The sequence below is a fragment of the Zalophus californianus genome, chromosome 15 (genome assembly GCF_009762305.2).
Source record: "Zalophus californianus isolate mZalCal1 chromosome 15, mZalCal1.pri.v2, whole genome shotgun sequence".
NCBI lineage: Eukaryota > Metazoa > Chordata > Mammalia > Carnivora > Otariidae > Zalophus > Zalophus californianus.
The window spans coordinates 22,469,748-22,493,271 of NC_045609.1; the positions used below are offsets into that span (position 1 = coordinate 22,469,748).

Sequence of the window (23,524 nt, forward strand, 5' to 3'; positions counted from 1 at the left end):
AAGGAGGGGATTTACTACCTCCTGCAAATGGCTGAGTGAGGAAGTGAAATTGGCTTCGGGTGCTCCTGGGTTGTCGGAATTCTTGAAAGCCCAGGACAGTCCAATCCTCCTGGTGAACTTTTCTCTAAGCTCTTCTAGGCTGACTGTGACCTCTGAGGACAAGACCAGGGGCTGTCTGTATGCATTCATAGAACAAATACTTATTGTGTGCCCACGGTATGGTAGGTACCCTGTCCAGCTCTAAGAAAGTGACAATGCACACAACCAGCCTTGTCCCAGCCCTCAGGGAGCTTTCAGTCAGCTTGCTAAAATTAGTGTGCCTTACACCTCCTCACTCCCGGCCTATAAAAAGAGGCAACTGGGGAATAAAGGTATTGATGTGTTCAGCTACCTTATGGAATTCATTCATTTAATAAACCTGTGTGGAGGCTGCTGTGTACCAAGGGGATACAAAGAGGGCAACAATGTGTCCTTAGTCCCCAAGGAGTTCTCAGGTGCTGTGTTCCTGAGATGTTGAAGGGCGGGGGGGGGGGGGGGGGGGGGGGGGGGGGGTTGGGGGGGGAGGGGAGCCTTTTAAGGGCAACCTGATTCGTTTAAGCCATCCCCATTGAACTGTCTTTGGAAATGGAGTTATTGGTCCATAATCTTTGAGAAGATTGTTCACCAGGAGGATTGGACTGTCCTGGGCTTTCAAGAATTCCGACAACTCATGAGCACCCGAAGCCAATTTCACTTCCTCAATCAGCCATTTGCAGGAGGTAGTAAATCCCCTCCTTCCTCAGGTGCGGGGACAGCCAGGTCGTGCTACCCCTCAGAAGAGAGGGTAGTGAAAAGTCAAGTATGGGGGTCTACTAGAAGAATTTCAAGACAGAGACATGAGGGGGCGATCATTTACTTGGCACAAAATAAACTTCCTTAGTCTATTTAAAAGTGACCCCATTTTGAAAGGTTTAATCAATACAGATTCTTTTCAGGAACACATTTCTTGGGAAAGTTAATTAACCCTGTTCATTCCTAGCAATCAGTCAAGCTAGTTCTCTTCAAACTGCCCTGGGGGCTAAGAAATAGGGTAGAAACTCAAAAGAAACAGAATGAACGTGTATTGCGGCGCTCACATATGACAGGCAATGGTCTAGGAGGTTTAAAACAATTTTCTCAATTAATACAACAACTGATAAGATAGATGCTATTATCATAACGATTCTATATATGAGGAATTTTATATATGCAGAAGTAAATTTTTTTTTGAGATTTTGACAGCTGCATTTGCACGTGCGTTAGCCTGTACCAAAGCCTTCTTTTATCGCTAACCTGCTTTTTGACATCCTGCCTTTCTTCACTTTCTTTCATTTCCTCAGTTATAAATTAAAAGAGTTAAGCGTCATGCTTAAGCAGCAGGCAGGGGCTAGTACCAGAAAGACACCTATACAAATACCCACAGTTGGTAGGCTACCATTTGCCATCCATCCCCAGAAAGTACTGAGGCTCAGGTCTTCCAGAAGATGCTTCTTCTATAGGGCCCAAAGAACAAACAGTCATCATAGAACTACCCAGTTTGATGCCTCGATCTGAGGGAAACTGACAGGAAGAACTTCCAGGAAAATAAATTGGTATCAATGATAATTCAGATAAGGCAGAGGAAAAGTCACTAAGTCCTTCCAAACAAGAATAGTGATCTGAGCAAGAGATTGCCTCAATGGTGCTTTGCAGCCCCCAAGTTTTACACATAAAACCCCTAATTCTGGAAAAGTGGGAGATAATGAGCAAAAAGTACAGACTAACAGGAAAGGAGAGAAAAGGAACAATACGAAGAATCCCCTGAGTCACTGCCATGAATGTATCCCTGTTCTTGTTATTACCATAAAATAATCATTTGCATAAAATTGTTGCATGCTAATAAAATCAATACTATTAGCTTTTAATAAGTATTCAAAATTGGTACTTAAGCTTAATTAAACCAACACTGTGTATTTAAACACTTTTGGGACTGTATTGCACAAAAGCACTGTAGAAACTTTTGACTGCTTTTATGGTAAATATTTACGAAAGTCATAGGATTAAAAAAAATTCCCACAATTAAGACACAGAATGGTTCCATTATCACAAATGAACTTCCACATGCTATCCTCTTTGTATTTGCATCCCCCCAACATTAATCTGTTCTCCATCTCCAGAGTTCTGCCATTTTGAGACTGTTACATTAGTGGGGAATATACAGTTGTTGTTGTTATTGTTTTTTAACTAAGCATAATGCCCCTGAAGTTCATCCAGGGAGTTGCTTGTATCACTAGCTCGTTCCTTTTTATTACTGAGTAAATTTCTATTATGTGGATGTACCAGAGTTTGTCCGTTTGCCTATTGATGTTTCCAGTATTTTGCTATTACCAGTAACACTTCTGTAAGGGTTTGTACATAGATAGTTGTATGAACATCAGTTTTTATTTCTTTGGGATGAATGCCAAAGAATACAATTGTTGGGTCATATGCTAAGAAACTGTCAAGCTATGTTCCAGAGTACCATAAACATTCCCACCACTAATGTACCTAGTTTCTGCACATTCTCACCAGCATTTGGTTTTATTACTATTTTTTTTTAGTTCACTTGTTCAGTAATTTTGTAGGGAAAACTCACTGTTTTAATTTTCATTTCCCTAGTGGCTAATGATTTTGAACATTGTTTCACGTGCATTGCTGCTATCCATATCTCTTTTTGCTGAAATATCTGTTCATGCCTTTGGCCTATTATATAATTGGATTATTATTATTTATTTTTACTATTGAGTTTTTAGAGTTTTTTCAAAAATATATTCTAGGATCATAGAATTTTCAAATTGCAAATTAAATACGACCTCAAGATAATTCTATTTTCAATTCAATCACTTGTTCAACATTTCTGTTGCCATCAGTTTTATAGAGAATATTCTCAGATACCTACATAAAGTATCCTCAAGTACTTACATAAAACTCCTATAGAGAGAGCCTTTTCAGGATTATTTTATAAACTGCATTTCAGCGGTGGGTAACAGATTCTCACAGAACTGCCAGCACGTGGCGGCCGCCCAAGGGGCCAGGCCCCGCCTCCACGCAGGCGCAGACGCTCCTCCGCGCCTCTTCCTCCTCGGATGTAGAATTTGGTGTTGTCATTGGCTGTTTAGAGGAGAGTGTCCTGGGTGGCGAGTTCCAGGTGTTAGAGAAATTTCACAGGCAAGTACTACCAAGGCTTGCGCACGTGGGAGAGAAGCAGCTCATCCATGTGCCTGGTTTTAAGTACAGATGCGTTTGGTAGAAAGATGTTAAAAAACAGCTGTTGGAGCCGATTTCTGGAGTTACATGGCAGCTTTCGTGAGAGCCAACAACTGTGGCACTGAAAAGATGCAGTGGCTGGTGGCATAGTCGATCTGCTGGCCCACATTTTTGGGGTTTTCTGGCTTTTAAAGAAACGCTTCTGGACTCCAGAGCAGAAAAAGAGCTCTGGACCCTGGACTCAAGCGGTGGTTTAGTGGCGACTTGTTCGTACAGACCGTCTTGCGTGCCAGCTCTGGAGCTGCGGCTCTAGCTCCCACCGCCCGGCAACCCGGTCGGCCTGACAGGCTGGGTTCGGCTCCCGCTAATGGGGACAGCCAGGTAAGACTGACTCTGTTCTGGGGCTCTTCATTCAAGCTAAGTATTGAAAGCCCCAAAAGGAAATGACCTGACCCTTGTGGGACCTCTGTGTCTCCTGAGACCCGAGAATTCAGGAATTCTAGTGCTTCTGCCAGAAGCTGCTTCTCCAAGATGTCCGACTACTCTGGGGCCAGATGTTGCCCAGCATTCCATATGGAGGGGAGGGGCCCTTCCCCAGCTTCCATGTAGCTGATATATCACCAACATGGAAACACCTGCCATCACAAACCCTTTCTGTCCCAAGTGCTACAGGCAGGCTTTGCTTGAATCTGTGTGTTCATAGCTTTTTCATCTGGGTAAGACACTGAAAACCCTTACGTCCAAGTGGCTAAGCTGTGTGGGTTTTTGACTGCTTGGGAATTTACCTTGGGTGTTACTCAAACTCTGGAGCTCTCTGAAGCTTCTATTTTCTGTTCACTGTTTTGGGAAATCTGAACTAGTCTTGGCTGTGGGAATCAACTGGAAGAGATGTCCTTTACCTGAAAACTACAAGTGGAAATGAACTCCTAGCCTTGGGTTTGTAGTCCACTTACCACTGTCAGTCCTGATTTAGTCTCTTTGACAAACTTTTTCTAAAGCACCATTTAAGTATTGAAGATCTAGAAAGTATAGATAGATGCATGGACAGATGAATACATGAATACTCAAGATAATCTAGTTGATCTAATCTTACAATTTTTGTGATTACCCTTTTAAAGATAGAAGCATTAAATGTTCTATAAAGGCAAAAATGTTTTTCATATTGGAGTTCCTATCTTACCAGGCACTAATGGATATAGGCTCTGTGCTGGAAATCTACACAAAGATATTCTTTTCTTATAGTACGTTAAATGTATTTGCGCAGGTTTGCATAAAAATCTGTATGGGGGCGCCTGGGTGGCTCTGTGGGTTAAGTATCCAGCTCTTGATTTTGGCTCAGGTCATGATCTCAGGGTTCTGAGACTGAGTTTCGAGTAGGGTTCAACTCTCAGCGGGAAGTGAGCTTCTCTCCTTCTGCCTCTCCTTCTGCCCCTCTGTCTGCTCATGCATGCTCTATCTAAAATAAATAAATAAATCTTAAAAAAAAAAATCCTTTCTGTATAGATCCATTCATTAGGTTTTCTGTTGGGTTGGGGTGAGTTTGGTAAAAATGTGATTTTGCAAGCTCCACAAATCTAACTACTTTCCTCTTCCTGTCAAAATTTCTCTTACCAAGATGGTGTTCTACTGGTCTAGCTCAGCATGTGTAAGAGGAGGTAGTAAACAGGTTTTATGGTTATCTACATGTCTTTGCTTAGTATGGTGTTACTGATTGGAAAACATATGTCATACCTTTAGAAAGAAGAAAAACACAACAAACTAATGCACAATGTTTATCTTTGATTTTAAGTAAAATATGATTTTTAAAGTAAAAGGATGATTCTTTCATAAAAATATGAAAATATATATCACACCTCCAGAAAGAAGAAAAACACAACAGTCTAATGCACAATGTGTATCTTTTATTTTTTTTAAAGTAAAAATATGATAAAAAATCTGCTGGTGAAAAGATCATTTGTTTCAGGAATAAGCTATATTCCTAATATTAAAAAGGTGTTAATGCTAGACTTCAACTTTACCTAATTAAAAATAAATGACAAGATTTATGTGTTATAGCATAATTAAGGCTCTCTTGCCTGACCAACTGTTTCATACAAAAAATACAAACTGTGTTTCTTTTCATGAAACAAGTTAAAAAGAAAAAAACCTCAAAAATAAAAAAAATCCAAACACACATAAAGGTAGTGGAAACAGTAGGAAAATAAAATTGTATTTTGGCTATCCCACTAATGAGCCATATAATTCTGTGCTAGACCCTTAATCCATTGCACCTCAAAGTTCCATATATAAAATGAGGCTAAGAATCATAACTTTTAAAAAGCTGTTAAGAGGACTAAGTGAAAAAATATGGAAAATGTAAAGTATGAAGCTCCACATACTGGTAAATTTGAAAATGGACTCATGAGGCCGTCTAAAAACACTGTGCCCCACAGGGTACCCCTAGATTTGCGAGTACCAAAGATCAATCATAGAGGAACTATATAATTCCTGCAACTCATCTCCCAAGTGCTGACTGTAAGTATTATACATAATAGCCTCCGCCAAATTCTCTCTATAAGGTAGAAAGTTTAATATTTGAGATTTGATGTTTTTGCTCTGCCAGTGACTTGCAATTGCTGCATTTTCTCCCATTGTAGAAGTGAGCTAAACTACATGGAGAAACTAGAAAAATAAATGGACTACACACACACACACACACACACACACACACACACACACACACACACAGCCCATTTCCGAAGAATAATTCCACCTATGTGCATATCACATTTTTCTGCTTACCCAGCATCTCTAATATACGTGTCACTTAATCTTCATGACAAGCTTGAGAATTATCTCAAGTATGGGAGATGGGGAAATGAAGTTTTTCCTAGAGGGTGACTTGTTCTCTGTGAGTAGAGCAAGAACCAGAATTCTTTCTAACCCAGAATTCTAACCCTGATCATCAGACCATGTGAAAGTAACTATTCTGAGGTAAGGTAATTCAGTGCACAGTAGACTAACTTATGTATGGATACCGCTTTAGAAGTAATACAATTTTTTTAGAAGCCAACTCACCAGTCAGCCCCTAGAAAAAAGCTGAATCATAGAGACTTTTCCTTAGTTGGCATTAGTCACCTTTTCATAATGGTTCCTTATCTGAAAGCACCAAGGAGCTGATTCCTTTCCCTGGAGATGCGAACATCTGTCTTGGTGCACACAACCAAGTCTCTCCTGATTTTTGTAAATATTTATGTTTACCGCCATATTTCACATGACCTCTAATTTACCACTTGGTAAACTCCCCTTTATGGACAAGTAGTTAACTGCATCACATGTGAGTGAGGTAAGCAGTTAAACAGGTTAAGATCAATATTGAAGGAGCACAATCCTTTAGCTTGTAAACATAAGCTGTGGACTCCTGAGTTCAGGCACAAAATCTCACTTCCCATCCTTGTGTCTGTCTTAGGAAAAAACTGGGGTGGTGCTGATGGTCACTGTGTTCCATCCCCACAGAGCTTGAACAGCAGTGTGAGCAAGAAAGCCCACAGTGAATGGTTTTTAATAATGGTGAATAATAAAACTTGTACAAGACACCTGAGTTCTAACTTCTAAGTACTCACGTATGCAGGCCATCTGTGTTACTTATGAAAAAGCTGCAATTTTAAGGGAAAACTACCCTTCATGGTTTCTTTTGTTCCACTGCCAACATTACATTGGTCATCCTTTATGATTATGAAGAGGCACTTTGAGATCATGAAAACGGTTTGCAAAGATTAAAGTGCAATAATAAACAGGAAAGGTACTAGCGTGCACAAATAATAGTAATAAACACCAGGATCACCACCAGACATTTTAATCCATATTATATTAGTCAGTATTGAGTAAGCACCCACTATGTGTGGGGTGTGGTGCTAAATGCTTTCCCACTCACATTAACTCCTTATAATGACTTTATGAGGGAGGTACCACTAGCATCCCCATTTTATAGAAGAGGAAACTGAGGACCAGAAAGGTCAGGTCACTTGCCAGAGGTCAAACCCTTATTTAAGTATTACTCATTTTAAAATAGGAACTCCTGATAGAGAAAGATTCTTCTTTCACATAATTAGCACTTCACACTTAGGATTCCTTACTCATTCAAAGTAATGCTGGTTACAATGTACGACATTGCATTGTGTAATTGGAACACTGATGGGCTACAGCTTCTCTTAAACTCTGACATCATACTCAGGGAAACTACCTCAGTACTTTGTATTTTAGAACCCCTGGTAGGTTAAAGGTTGAAGTAGAGTTGAAGAGAGCTCATTTTTATGAGGTGACAACTTCAGGATTCACGGGGTCCTTGACAAGATGGCCAACACGTGGGGGTCAGGTGTCTATGAGAGATATGACCTCACTGCCACCATGGCACAGAAGGCATGTAATTTATGGAAAAATATACAATGCAATCTCTAGCTCATTTCCTGGTATTTCTTGAAATTAAATTATTGCTCTACTTCCTAATGGAACAAGTGCGTGCTATGATGGTTTCACCTTGTGCCAGCAATGTCAGGTTGATGAGATAAGAGGGGAAGGTTATGCAGAAAAAAACCCCAGCCCATTTTAACAAATGATGTGATTATGAAGTCTGATTTAAATATATGGGTAGTACAGAGAAGGCAGGGACTTAGGCTCCTAGAGAGCATATCATTCTCAATTACCAAGTGAAAAGTATTCCTTGATGTTTAAATATCCACATCTATCTAGTGGGGGAATAAGCTCTATACATAAACATTCATTAGTTTGAAAGTGATACTTCTTTCTTCCTAATTCTTGGCCAATCTGGAATCTCTGTTGAAGACCCTGTGTCCCTCACTCCTTTCTCTAAGTTCACGGCACCTGAAGGGACAGTGGTATTTGTGTGGGGTCCAATCCAAACAATACCTCTTTTTATTTTTACTTTATGTTTTTTTAATTTTATTTATTTATGTGAAGCCTGAGAGAGAGAGAGAGAGAGCAAGAGAGCGAGCGCGTGCACGAACATGGGGAGGGGCAGAGGGAGAAGCAGGCTCCCTGCTGATCAGGGTGCCCCATGTGGGGCTCCATCCCAGGACCCTGGGATCATGACCTGAGGTGAAGGAGACACTTAACCAGCTGAGCCACCCAGGTGCCCCCAACACCTCTTTTTAATAGTAAAGGTGATATATCATCTACTATGAATATAGGTAGTTCTGCTTTCTATAAAACAAGAACTCTTGCTCTTATAAGCACTACTGCTTGTATTGAGGTTATTGCTGGGCTTGATGTTTTTTTCTCAATAACATATTTGAGGTGGCTAATGGATGAAAACAGGCATATGTATCCTGCACAATAGTTTATAAATAGAAACACTAGGCACACAAAAGACACCCTGGTATTCTTTGTAAATTTGCACACTTGCATACTATACAGTAATTGGGGACTGAGACCCTGGGATATATTGAAGTGTCTTCTGAACGATAAAGGCAACATTAACTTCTATCCAGTATAATTGAAGCTTTAAATTTATTTTAATGTATTCCATTATATTATGATTTTATTAAACTTCATTACTAAAACGTAGCTAACTTAATTAAGTAAACTTAGCTAACTATAATTTAGAACACTTGATTAACCAGTTCATCACCTTTTTTTAGCACTACCAAATACAGTGAACAACAGTGAAGATGACCTCATTGTAAGTCCAGTCCATTGGCTTGCGAGTTAGGTAATGAGAACTCCAGACTACAGTTAATCAACTCCTTATGGGAGAATTTCCTTGGGCAAGTCAAGTCACTTCTGTCGGGGCTCAGTTTCCTCATCCATATAAAATCAAAGCGCTCACACTGGAGTGAAAGAGTTTATTTCAGTCTTGAGTTCCAGAGTGATTTCCACTATTCATGTTGAAATCATTATGAAAAGACCAAAGATACAGTTGTCTCAAAGAGTATTTCACACTTTGGTTATTATGAAAGATTCAAAGAAACATATTCAGCAAGCGTCAAATGAGTTCCTTGCATGTACTTATTATTAAATTAAACTGAGTTTCTTTAATTACTGATAGCCCTTATTTGGCTTGGAGTTAGGGTTGCCAGATAAAATACAGGATACCCAATTACATTCCAGTGTCCTAGGCAATATTTGGGACAAACTTGTATTAAAAAATTATTCATTGTCTGAAATTCAAATGTAACTGGGTATCCTGTTTTTATTTTATTTTAATTGATTAATTTGCTAAATCTGGCAATGTAATGGGTTGGAAAGGATGATGAGCAGGGAGAAAAATTAGATGGAAAGAAAGACAAAAGCATTTTTGGTATTACTGAATAGTGAATTTAATAGTAAACAGGAGATAAATTAATCAAGTAGCATTTCCTAAACTATCCAATTGGATCAGCCCTGAGTGAAACTCTGTTAATAAAGGGGAATAGTCCTTTACTTATTTATAAATGGCCAAGTTGGGGAAATACTTTGTATTTTATCCTCTTCTTAAAGTACAGTTCTTATTGCAAGACTTCTCAGGCTGTTTATATGTGACAGTAAATTATGCCTTGATAGGAGGGAAGAAGTTTGTGTTGAGCTGTCCATACTTATTTGATGAGGGAACCCTTCTTTTGATATTAGAATACTTATCAATAATCCACACTGTTCCACTGAATACACTTTGTGAGCATCAAAGTGAATAATAGAAAACAGTGGGTAGGGTCATTCATTCCAAAGAACTTAACATGGAGGCTTCCTTCTGATTAGGCAGACATGTGGGTCACTGTGGTCAATTATTCAGGGAGTAGCTATCCTGGGTTACCCCAAACCACAGATAATTGTCAGCTACCATTACATAGCGCATTACATACCACATTACATAGCATTACATGGCACAAATACATTCATTTAAATTGCCAGCAGTGCTGATTATAAAACACTGTAATTATTTAGGGTAGCATAGAAGCAGTGAACCAGTATTAGAAAGCATTCTCTTAGTCTGAATTTGTGGTCTCTAACTTGTGGTCAGTGACAGATACTCAGAAGGGCCGTTTTTGATTGCAAAGGAGATAGGAACCCATATGTGCACCAAGTTTGTTTATTGTTTGCAAAGAATGCTGCTACTTTAAACATGAAGTACATGCTATCAGGGTTGATGAGGTATTTTTCATTTAAACATGTTTTTAAATTCATAACAATTTTTAGCCATTCGTTTTCTCAATGGACACATTGAACTACTCTCATGTGGGATTCTATGAAAGTTTTCTAGTCCCAACTAGAAAACTGTTTATAGGCTGGCGGTTCTCTTGTGAGTGATTCAGCTGTTCCCAAACAATTTGGTGCTGTGGTGTAACCACCACTAAGTCTTAGGAGTCAACTCAGATTCTGTCCTCCTCCCATCTTCAAAGCCAACCTGAATCAAATGCTAATTGATAATTGAGAATGCTAAAATGCAGGTCTAAGTGAGTAAGTAAGTAGAAGGGGGGAAAAATGCCACAAAGTTTCTGGATAATCACAAATTTTGTAGTCCATTTCTGAGAAACTGAAAGAGTATTCTTAACAACTTGTGCAGTGGTAATAACACAACAGTATTTAGTGAATGCTTACTCCATGGCTACACACTGTTCAGTGCTTTGCATGCTTTGTCTCATGTGATCCTCACAACAACCCTGTGAGATACTAGTATCCTCTTGTGCAGGGGAAAGTTGAGGTACAGAGAGGTTCAGTCACTTGTGCAAGATCACATCCCTAGGAAGAGGAGTTCAGGGATTAGCATTCTAAGTCAAAATTCAATCCCAAATTCATAACTGTGGTCCAGGACTGCTGCAAAGTGGAAGGACTTACTGTGAGCAGACACCACTTCTGAGTGTATTTTCTGTGCTTTGACAGACCAGACATAGCTTTCACTGTTAATCAGATTAAAAAGTTGGTAATTGGATGCTCAGAACATGTGGTTAAAAGACTCAGTACAGGGAGCAAAAAGGCTAATGCCAAATTAAAGGAGGTGGAAAAGTCAAGCACCTCTGAGGAAGAAATCACAGGGAACTTGACTGGATTCCATTTTTATATGCATAAAGTTGAAGCCTGAAAACATTTAGTTTTAAGCACAGCGTATTTTAGGAGTGCTAATGCAATCCTAAATTTTCTGAAAAATGTCAAACTCTCATTTCTTTTAAAAACCAAAATTTCTGAGCTGGCCGTCTTGCAAAAGGAATTCAACAGGTTTTAGTTTTAAAAGAGTTTGGGACTTTGATATTACCCAGGTCAGAGGAACTATGTTATTTTTATTTGATGAGTAAGCATAACTGGATCTTTAAGGCAAAATACAAATTTCTAAAATATTTTTATTTCAGATAAGTCTCTCGAAATAACCATCAACCATAGCTTCAACAGAGAGCACAGAGTAGGAGTGCCTACAGCAATGGCAGCACAGAGAAGGGACCAACTCCTTCTGCCTGTGGGTGGGGAGGGCGTCAGAATCTTCCAAGAAGGGGCGCCTGGTGGCTCAGTAAGTTAAGTGTCTGTCTTCTGCTCAGGTCATGATCCCGGAGTCCTGGGATCGAGTCCGGCATCAGGCTCCTTGCTCAGTGGGGAGCCTGCTTCTCCCTCTGCCTGCCGCTCCCCCCACCACTTGTGCTCTCTCTCTCTGACAAATAAATAAATAAATATCTAAAAAAAAAAAAAAACCCTAATGATTAAAAAAAGTCTTCCAAGAAACGTCCTAGAAGGAACATCATTTATGTTAAGCCTTGAAGGATGAAAAGAATTCTCACAGGTGGAGAAAGAGGTATGCAGGAGAGTCATTCTGTGCAGAAGGACGAGCATTAGCAAAGTTCTGACAATATGAAAGAATACGATAGTTTTAAGTAACTAAAAGGAGTCTGTGTGGCCGTGGTGCAAGGTGATGTAACAAAAGATTACCAGGCTATCCAAGCAAACAGAAGCCTTGGATATCATTCTAATGAATTTTGCTTAAGGACACAGTGAAACTGTATGAATGATTTTTAAAATTGTACTTAAATGAGATGTAATTTACGTACAGTAGAATGTCTACAACTTATGTTCAATTACTTTTTAAAAAAGATTTATTTATTTGAGAGAGAGAGTGTGGAGGGAGGGGCAGACAGAGACGGAGAGAGAGAGAGAGATGATCTCAAGCACGCTCAGGGCCCAACGCAGGGCTCTATCTCATAACCCTGAGATCATGACCTGAGCCGAAATCAATCAAGAGTTGGCTGCTTAGCCGACTGAGCCAGCCAGGTGCCCCTCCTTTTATTATATGTAAATACCCATGTGACCACCACCTGGATCAAGATGAAGCCAGTATTAATACTCATGACAGGGCGCCTGGGTGGCTCAGTCGGTTAAGCCACTGCCTTCGGCTCAGGTCATGGTCCTGGAGTCCCGGGATCGAGTCCCGCATCGGGCTCCCTGCTCGGCGGGGAGTCTGCTTCTCCCTCTGACCCTCTTCCCTCTCGTGCTCTCTCTCTCTCATTCTCTCTCTCTAATAAAAAAAAAAATACTCATGACAAAAGCTGACCAGGACATCATGAACACAGACCCACAAATCCTGAACAAAATATCAGCAAATAAAAAATATTAGCAAATCTAGCAACTTAACAAAGGACAATACATCAAGACCAAGTGGACAGGAATGCAAGGTTGGTTTAACGTTCAAAACCCAATAAAGTAAATCACCATATTACTAGAATATAAAACTATATGATCATCTCAGTAGATACAGATAAAGTAATTGATAAAATTCAACCCCCATTCATGATAAAACCTTTTATCTGAGTATTTAAAGCAAGGGAATGGCATGGCCAGATCAGTGTTATTTGGAATAGACTTATGAAGCAGTCACAGTGCTTGGCCTTGGAATGGGGAGCTACAGGATGACATCCTCTAAGTTCCCAGAGATACAGGAGAAAGCAAAATCCACATTCAACTTTACCATTTGAGGAACTGTGCCAAATGCTGACTGCCAAGTGAGCAATAGATTTACTCCAGACCTCTTTAAGAGCTATGCAGACAAGCACAGGACTCAGAGTCCATTAAAAATGTGATTGCTCCACACATCACAGGCAGCTGTGCTAATGGATACTGTTTACATGTCTCTGAGCTTGGCTGCTGTATGCCGTAGCAGAAATAGGAGAATACAAAGCTGAATAGCTCAGGCCTCTAGTGATGGCTCATGGCTCATGGCAATAAAGATAACCAGGGCAAACCCGAGTCCTAGTTTTGTCTGCCACTATCCAGCTATGTGCCCTGCAGAAAGACAGGTTCCTCCTCTGGGTCTGTTTCCGTACCTGTGAAATAACATGGATTAGTCTAGGTGGGCCACAGAATAAGTCAGATCTAGGTTTCAGTCCTGGCTCCAGCCTTTACCATCTGTGTGACCTGTGCCTCAGTTTCTACATCTGTATAATGAAAAGAAACCTTCAAGTGTTTCTCTGCAGATTCAATACGCTCGTATAAATGGAATTCTTAACACATTCACTGAACATATTGAGCTCTCAATAAAAGTAGATGTTATTAATGTTTTTAAGAGTTAGCTATTAGCCTTTAAAATGCCATAATGATAAACAGTAGACTGCAAATACTAATTTGTTCTGACATGGAGATTGGTGGGTGTTGCAGAAAGCTTTGAAATTTTGCGTAGCCTGCCTGTCATCACAGGTGGTACCGTAAGAAGCTTGATAATTTTAGCAGGAAGGAAAACAGAAGGGTAGATATTCTTTCATGATTTAATCTTGGTAATATACCAATGATTTCATTACCATGTGCAAAAAACTATGATGGCATTTCTTATACTCTGATAAGTACTAAGTGAAAAATCTAATTAAATGATGCATCCATAGCATTTCCATAGAAAGTAATTAATGTGACAACCAGAACCCCCTATTGATTATGGTGGTGAATTTAATCAAATAGTATGTTTATCTAAGTAATCCAACAGAATTTGACGTCCATAGACAGACCTGTGGTTTTTGCTAGTTGTAAGTAAGCTGCTCACAGGAACAGAGTACCCCCTTAGAGAACTAGAAATTTAATATCTGCATTTGCAACTTCACAAACTGTATCAAATAAATGACTGCTTTTGCTGAAAGTTATTTTCACAGTATCCATCTGAGAGTTTGAACAACTTGCTTGGACCATACATTCAAACTGAAAATATTTACAAGAGAGATTTAAATGATATTCCTTTTGGATCATGGCCCTATCATACATTGGATTCTTTCTTATTTATGGGCAATCGTAGCCCAAGTCATGAAGAACTTGTGATGACTACAGCTGGATGGCATTTTCTGTGGTCTTTTGGGCAGTACTGGTGGCTCGGAGGCTTCCATGGGCCCGTCCCCCGGGTACCACTCTATCGCTTATCCCTTCCAACACCCATGAACTTGCCATTTCAGGAACACACCCTGTCCCCATCATGTCCACAGGGCTGAGAGCAGGACTGTGGAGTCTTTTTCAAACTTCTTTCTGTAGCCCTTCCTCGTTTTTTTTTTTTTTTTAATTGACTTGGGGTTGGGTTTGTGGGTAGGGGAGTCATAAGTCTGTGCTGTTCTCAGAGAGTCAAGGGTGCTGTACTCAGACCCTCTTTTTCTTAGAACCCTTCAGTCAAGCAAAGAATGGGGAGGGGCAGCTGCCATTCTTAAAGGGCCCTGGGGCTTCCTGGGTTATTTCGGTTGTCCTCCATTGATGCTCAGGGGGCACTGGGCCATGCCAGTTTGGGGCAGATAGGAAGGCCTGGATTCAGTGAAAATACGCAGTAGTGAGGCAAGAGTTAGCATGGAACTGCCTGACAGAGTTTTAAAGTAGAACAGTTAGGGGACTGAAAAGCCCAGATTAGAATAGTAATGGCGCTGGAAAGAAAAGTGCTTTTCTGGCCTCGGTGTGGCTATGGAGCTGGGCACACCTAGATCAGAACCCCGACCCCACCGCTCACTGGCTGTGTGATTCTGGATGCACCGTTTAGCCTTGGGGGGGGCTCTGCTTCCTCCTCCCTAAAAAGGAGCCCCGTGCATTGCCTGCACATAGTAATAGCACCCCTGTGTGTATGTTACATCAACATATAAGCAGGCTGCCTTGTAAGAAAATGAATGCGACCATGTGGTATAAACACAGCCTCACTGGAACATCCCGTGGATCTAGACTCAGAGTGAGAAGACCTTGCCTGAGAAAGGGCTCAGCTGTTTTCTAGCTATGTGATCTTGGGAAACTCCCCCAAGCTCCTAATTCTTAGAAATGTCTGGAATGGACTTAACTACCCCCACCTAGGCTCAGCATGAGTTCAAATGCATTGTCTGTGTGCAATTGCTTTTATAAGCTGTATATTCTAAGCAAGATAGGTTATTCTAGAAATATGTTATTGCAGTGCCATTCAATGTAGTGATCATTTATAATTTTTTAAAGGAATGGCCATTTTTCTGCACCCAAGATCCAAGGTTAGGATTACTGCGAATGCAGTTAGTGGTCTAATTCTTGTTGGAACCAACATGAAAATCATCTGGTTATCTCAGGCATCCAGTATAACTCTTCCCAAGAGAAAAAGGAGACACTTTCCTACAACCCATAATATGTCAAAATATACACAATGGTTATGTGTTCCTAAACATAAGCACACAGAGCAGAGGAAAGAGGAATGATTAGTTTACCAGTAGCCATTTTATAGACTCCTCTCAAACTGCAAATGCAAAGTAAAGTTAGGAGTCTAAATTGGCTCTTACACCTACCCTTTCTACAAACAATTTTTTTTCCTTTTGGGGGAAATTTCCACACCCTTGGGAAGAAGCAAATTATATAGTGCTTTTTCTCCTCCTCATAAAATGTCTAGTGTAAATGTCTAGATCTTCTTCAGTTATAATTTTCTGTTTTCTTCTAGAAGTTTTCTACTTGACAAGTATTTAGAAACTTATCTGTCCTTTGATAAGGTCTTAAGATGATATATAGTAGCTCCGGAAATAACAGTTGGCTTAGTCAGTTCTGGGCAAATAGAAATAGTTTTTAAATATGCTATGGGTTCCTGGTCCAGTTGTAACAATTCTGTCCCCTTCCTGCATTGGTCCTAGCTTCATCAACCTAACTGACACAGTACTATGATCCTCTTACTTTACCTCTTCAAAGCAATGTCACTTAAACTATCCACCCGTTTCAATGTACTTAAATATGTCATTCTTAATCTAGAGTTAGAACATCATAAATGATCATCAGACATACTGTTAGGACTGAAAGTCCATTTTCTAACATCTCAATAAAGTCCTGGTTGTAATGCAGACCATAGGTATGGATATGATGGCAGAATTCTCCCAGGAAACATCGCAAATATGTGTAATTTCCAGTCAGAGTGATCTGCATAAACAAGCCATCTCATAAACAACCCACACCATTTGGTTTGACTAAAAGTTATGGCAGGAAGTTCTCAGGGCCACTCACTGCTGTATAGGTAGACCAGTTTCATTATCTTCTGCTCCATACAGAAAACCCAAAATGGCTCAGCAAATATTGACTAAATTATAATTCTGACATCATTAATCTTTTTCTTCACATACTTGAGGTGCATGTTGCTCCCCATTACACAAGATGAAAGTGAATAAAGAAGTTTAATCAGCAAATAATCTGAATACAATAAAAGAGATCCCAGAAGATAAATTCACAGGTATTATAAGAGGCTTTTAGGGCAACCTTGCAAAAGTCTCTTTTGAAAGTTGCATCCTTTGCATAAAAGTGTCTCTGAGCAGAATAAAATATTTAAACAGCAGCATTAACTAAAAAAGAAAACCTCAGCATCAGAAAAGTGCACACTCAGGCTCTCCCTCCCTATTTAGGAAGCTTCCTGTGGTTGGTCATCACCTTTTAAATATAAAGTTATGTGTTCTGTTGGAACAGGACAAGGGTTTCTTCATACCTGTGGGCCTCCAAAAGAAATCCAGAACATGTGTAAAAGGAGCAAAGATTGTTACGTTACACTGCTACCACATTTGGTAGCTAGTTGGGTACATCCCTGTGTCATCCTTCCCTGTATCATGTAATTTAGTATCCCTTTTTTTTTAAGATTTTATTTATTTATTTGACAGAAAGAGAGACAGCGACAGAGAGAACACAAGCAGGGGGGAGTGGGAGAGGGAGAAGCAGGCTTCCTGTGGAGCAGGGAGCCCGAAGAGGGGCTCGATGCGGGGCTCGATCCCAGGACCCTGGGATCATGACCTGAGCCGAAGACAGACGCTTAACAACTGAGCACCCAGGCGCCCCTTAGTATCTCTTTCTTAATGATAAGTTCCGTGCAGTAGTTTCTTTATTCCACACATTACTAAATGCAGCATCTGATACATGGCTCTTACACATTAGGTAACTCCTGAGTAAATAAATGAATAGACATCCAGTAATACTATGGTTTGTTTCAAACCAACTAAAGGAAAAAAAAAACAACTTTGATTTCTTTGTTTTGACACATCTCATAATTTTTTCCCAACTGTCTCAAGCCATTGCCTGCTCTAAAATGCATGAAAGATGCACAGAAGGACCAGTTAGGTTGTGTTTGCGTGTTAAGGGACATAGACCCTTTCTTTTCTTTCAGTTTGTGTGAAAATATACTTCCTGCAATGTCTTTTCTAATACGTAATGATTTTGCTAGTTAGGTACTCAGAAACAAACACTGCCAACTTGCTTACAGAAGACAGGTCTTTGAGGAATGGTAAAGAAACTGGAGTAAAGGCTGGTGCCAGAGGAGATCTGAGACTGACTGAAAATCCTTTCCTGTCTGGGCCACCGCTGCCCTCTAGGGGACACATGGAAAATAAGCAAAGTCTCTTCAGCTGCCAGAAATTTGAGACCTTGGAAAATCATCTCCTTTTTATTAAGGAAGACATAATTAAAAACTAATTAAAATAACTTCAAGCATAGCTGTATAATCCTAAAAAGATTTTCACGTTGCAATGTTTTCTAGGATCACCTGAGTTAGAGTTACTTTTGGCAGATAAGAAATTCTTTCTTTCGTCTCTCCTAAATTTTCCTGCAGCAGTCTAAACATGTTATTTCTTGTCCTGTTAAGAAACAGCTGCTTTACTGTGACTAACATGTTGGTCACTGTTTATACTTGCAGCTTTTAGGTTTCAATGCCGCAGAAACCAGAAACTTCAGCTCCTTCAGCCCTTCTTTATAAAGTTAGTTTGTATGGAGGAAAATGTTGTAAACATTTCCAAAATTGTGAAATTGTTACTTATTTCTGGACAAAGAAGCTTTACTAATTCGAAGTGAAGAGCAAAGATCAACTTGTGATTTTTACATGGCAGATCCAATTTAAAATTCCCTCAGGTCATTCAAACTTCTTTATATAAAACTTGAAAAACTGGGGATAATATCTGTTATAGTCCTACTTTATAGGCAGAAATTAATCTGCTCTTCATTTCTAAAATTTAAAGGAGAATTGATATGATTAATACTAAAATGAAATTTCCAAAGTATTTTGCTTTATGAGAGAATTTCATCATTTTAGGGCAATATGGTGGAAGCATTACTTATAAAACATCTCTTTGTCATGTATTTGACATTCGGTGAGTACTCCAGTATTCGTAAGATGCTACATTAAGGATTCTAGGTGTACAAAGAAGTGTACCATTCAGTACTACACTATCACATTTTGCCTTGTATTTAATTGTATTCAACAATTATTGAAATGATCAGTTTTTATGTATATTATGTACTAGACTTCCGGTATCTTGAGAATAGGGAATTTTGCTCATCTTCGGATTATAGTACCTTGGCTGATTTAATTTCTCGAGCCTAATAGTTTGTGTTATTATTCTCAGTTTATAGATGAAGTAAATTATTCAGCAATTTCTAAGCTAGCACATAATAGAGATTTAAAACCAAGTGGGTCTGTGTCCTTGACATTAGGATTCCTTTCTGCTTATGTGCCTAGCATAGCACCTTGCACCTAGTAGGTGTTTGGTAACTCTTTGTAAAATAATTAATCGGTGTGCTTTACCTCAGTAGTGTACAATGGACAACAAGAGTTTGAACTGCGTGCGTCCACTTAAACATGGATTTTTTTGGGCGGGGGCTAAGTACAGTACAGTAAATGTATTTTCTCTTCCATATGATTTTCTTCATAACATTTCCTTCTCCCTAGCTCACTTTATTGTAAGAATACAGTATATAATAACTGTAACGTACAAAATACATGTTACTTGACCATGTTATTGGTAAGGCTTCCAGTCAGCAGTAGGCTATACGTAGTTACATTTTTGGGGAGTCAGAAGTTACATGTGGATTTTTGACTCTGTGGGGATGTTGGTGCCCCTCACTCCTGTGTTGTTCCAGGGTCAATTGTATTCTTTGCCTTCACTTTGGTATTCAAGTGCTTCAAATGGTGTTTGGCACATAATGGGTCTTCACTAAGTAATCATTGAATGGATAAATGAATGAAGATTTCTTGGGAAGTCTTTTTTGAGTATTTTCCCACTACCTTAATTCTTATGGTATGGTATGGTATATCCGTAATGGTAGACTAGTCTTATGACCGAATGAGACAAGTGTTTTTTGTGAGATACCGTAGTGATGGTAGTCTCTAGCCAGCTATCCTGGAATTCATTTTCAGTTAAACTCAGGACTTCTGCTAGGTTACTGACCTGCCTTTTTGGCAATTTTATTGTCTAAAAATTTGAGAAAATAAATGAGGGACGTGATATTTCGGAAAAATCAAATTCTAACTTATAAGGGGGAAACTGGTTGGCCATGTGGCAGTAACAGGAATTTTATAGAAACAATAAAAATATAGTTTTAAAAACTGATGGGGATCAAAAGTCTGAAAAATATCAGACAAATATGGCAAATTTATGAGAACATATTTTTAAAAGTTCAGGGAACAGATTAGAAGAATTCTACGGCATAAGAATTTGAAAGGGGAAAATGCCTTGAAAAGATTGAGGAGTTTGCAGAAATTCTAAACATACCCCCCAAACTCTTAAGACCAGTTTCCTCTAGTATTAGGATTATGAGTAGTTTCTTTTAAATTTTACCTTTCTATATTTTTAACTTGTCTATAGAATGATTTTCAGATGATCAAAGAAATTCTGATTATATTATAATCAACAAAATAAGGTTTACTTTAAAACAAGCCATTTCTACCCTAGAGAAATTAGTGGCACATAATCCGGAAGTGAAAGAAAGTTGGAGAATATAAAGAAGAAATCACTCTGGTGGTTCTTATGTTTTTTCCAGTTTCTGTGTATTTCTGTCACTTCATTCCTTGGGCATATATTTACTGAGAAACTTCGGTATAGCAGCACTGTTCTGGGCACTGGGGACACTGACGTGAACAAGGCCAAGTCCTTGTTCGTAGAGGGCTTATGCTCTAGTGGGGGAGAAGGACAGATAAACAAAGTGCATCATTAATTCCAAGCAGGAGTGGTGCTTTTAAGAAAAAATCAGGCTGAGTACGGGAGAAGGAGCAATGCAGTGTGGTTGCCTCACACAGGGTGGTCAGGGAAGCCGTCTTTGAGAAAATGGCCAGTCTTGATCAGAGGCTTGAATGCTATGAATTGGCCTTGGGAAAAGCCAGGTGAAGAGTTGTCCAGAGGAGGACAGCAAATATAAAGGGAAACCCACAGATGACCTGAGACCTATTGAAAAGAAAGTCAGGATACATATGGTTTCTGTTGGTTTGCTTTGTTGTTGTTGTTTTGTGTTTGCTTGTTTGCTTTTTAAAGCTCAGGGAGCACACTGTTCCAATAAAAGATGGACCTGCAGCTTAGAGATGATGGAGACACTGATGGATCAGAAAGAGAACAGAATCATAAGACTTCTGTTCTCTTTGTCCGTGTCAAGGAGAGACTGGAAATGATAGACTGCTCTTGCTGAGAGGGAATAGAAGGTGAGTTGAGAGAGGGTAAGAGGTTGCTGACATTCTAGATGTCTTCAAGGATTCACAGTGCTGGGAGCTGTGTCCCTGCACATCACTGTTTTTTAATCCCTTAGAAGTGACTGCAACCTTGGGGCAAAGAGACAATGTTGGTGTTTCTATAATTCTTTTGAGTAATCTCAATTACCAGGACTTTATTGAAATGTGAGAGTTGGTCATCATCGCCTACTTAATAAGCTTGTTCGACCTGAAACTCTCCTTTCCTTCTGGCTTAAATTTCCTTAAGGAGTCTGATAAAAGGAGAGGTGTAGGTTATATTGTGCTAGTGGAGGATGGGCCAGGTCCTAAGAGAACTTGGCCCTGGAGGAAAAACAGAGAGCAGAAGAACAGAAAAAGGGAGCAGTGCTAGGGGAACAGAGGGATGAGGCCTCAAGGGACCCACTTGGAAACATAGCTCCCTTCTCCAAAGCCCTGCTTCGCCTTCCTCTTATACTCTTTAGTGTCTCCACCTATTTCCCCTCCCACCCCCAAATAATTCAAATATGGCTCCCTCTGGGCGTCAGCAGGAATACTAATGCCCAAATGTCTCCAGGTGAAAAACAAATAATCTTTCTGGAAACCTGAGAAATGTCATTTACAACCACGGGAAGAAAATTCGGAAGGGTGTTCAGTAAGTGTGGCATGTGATCAGTTGATAGAGTGTTCTTGGTTCAATTCAAAATTCTAATGTAATGTATAAATGAAGATAATCTTCAGACATACGTGATTCCTATTTCAGAGTTTTATTTTTCCTCAAAAAGATTTTATTTCTTTATTTATTTGAGAGAGAGAGAGAGAGAGAAAGAGAGAGAGAGTGGTGGAGCGGGAGGAGAGAGAGCGGGACCAGGGGACTCCGCGCTGAGCACAGAGCCTGATGCGGGGCTTGATCTCATGACCCTGAGCTCATGACCTGGGCCGGAATCAAGCGTCAGATGCTTAACTGACTAAGCCACCAGGCCCCCTATTTCAGAGTTTTAAAACATGAATATAACCACCAAAATACCAAGTTTTGAGTGTTTTGATTCTTGAAAATAGTAGGATGCCTCTTATGTTCTAGACACTGTGCTGGGTTCTAGGGACAACGAATAAGCTGAGATCCCTGTAGCAAACGAAACCTGTGAAACCTCTGCTGACCATTTTGAGGGACTGCAGAAAACAGGAGAAGTGGAGGTTGGCAAATTGGCAGAAGCAGAGGATCAGCAAATGTGGATCTGATTTCTAAAAGGGGGGACAGTTTCTTAAAACCTCGTATCAGTGAGCCTCAAATCACTGTGGTAAGGCTCACAGCTAGATTCCAAATGATTCACCATGGTACAGAAATAAGATCACATAGATAATGAACACCATTTCCTTCTCTGAAAGGGTTAATGGACGAACCGATGGGGATAACTAATGTAACTGGATTTCTGCAGGATAATCTGCTGAGGCATTGCAGGGCATCCATGGGGCTAAGATGACGACACACGAGCTAGAAATCCAGGGTGCTGGCAATTTGTTAAATAGCCACACCTAGAGGATAGAAATGAATGGTCAATGGCTGTCTGGAAGGACATTTCTAATGGAGATGCCTCAGTCCTCTTATTGTCAACATTTAAAAAGATCAGGTGTTTAAATTAAGAGAGAACATGCTAGTCAGATTTACTGATGACACAAGTTAGGATTTTATATAGTGAACAAGTGAGATGGTAGGAGTAGAATATTTTCTCCATTCCAAATGAAAAAAAAAATCAAGTTGGTGGGATGGAACAAATTTGGTGAGGTAACATTAATGGAAATAAATGTCAAGTCAACTATGATGGTCCAAAGCAAAGAGACAAAAACCCAAGTACACGGGTAGAGGATGGGGTGCATGTGACTTAGCTTAGAAGCACTTAAGAATTTCAAGTATCACTCTGATATAGTTGCCACAAAAGCAAATTCAGTATTAACAGCAAGCCAGTGCTTGGAATAAGGCTATTGCTAATTGTATTTTATCCTGTGCAAGTCAGATCATACTCTGAATTTGAAAAATGTTAAAAAAATCAGACCATGTTCAGAGGAAAGTGACTAGGGCATTTAGGAAGGAAACCAGAGAGAACAAGGAAACACTGGAAAGGAGCTTCTCAGGGTATCAAGGAGGACATAAACATTTCATTAGTCCCAAAGTTTACATCTAGGTCCAATAAGCGGGTTTTACAGGGAGTCACAGTTTAGTAAACGTAAGGACTTTCCATCAACTAGGGCAGTCTGAAGTTGGGAGGCCAAGAGATTCATTCCTATCATCAGTGGTGTTTCAACATCACTTCAGTCATCAGAAGAGTTGTAGGGTAGTCATTTATGACTTTTAAGATTCCTCCCAACCTTAAGAGTCTGTAGTTCTAGAGCTATTTGCTCACCGTGTATTGTATAATGGCATTGACTTAGCTTTTAAGTTGG

General features: G+C 39.7%; 1 protein-coding gene across 1 annotated transcript in view; it reads right to left on the reverse strand.

The window, feature by feature from the left end:
• The window catches only part of RHOBTB1 (Rho related BTB domain containing 1), a 120,431-nt gene that overhangs the window by 65,878 nt on the left and 31,029 nt on the right, over positions 1-23,524 (reverse strand). The gene's annotated exons all lie outside the window — the stretch shown is intronic.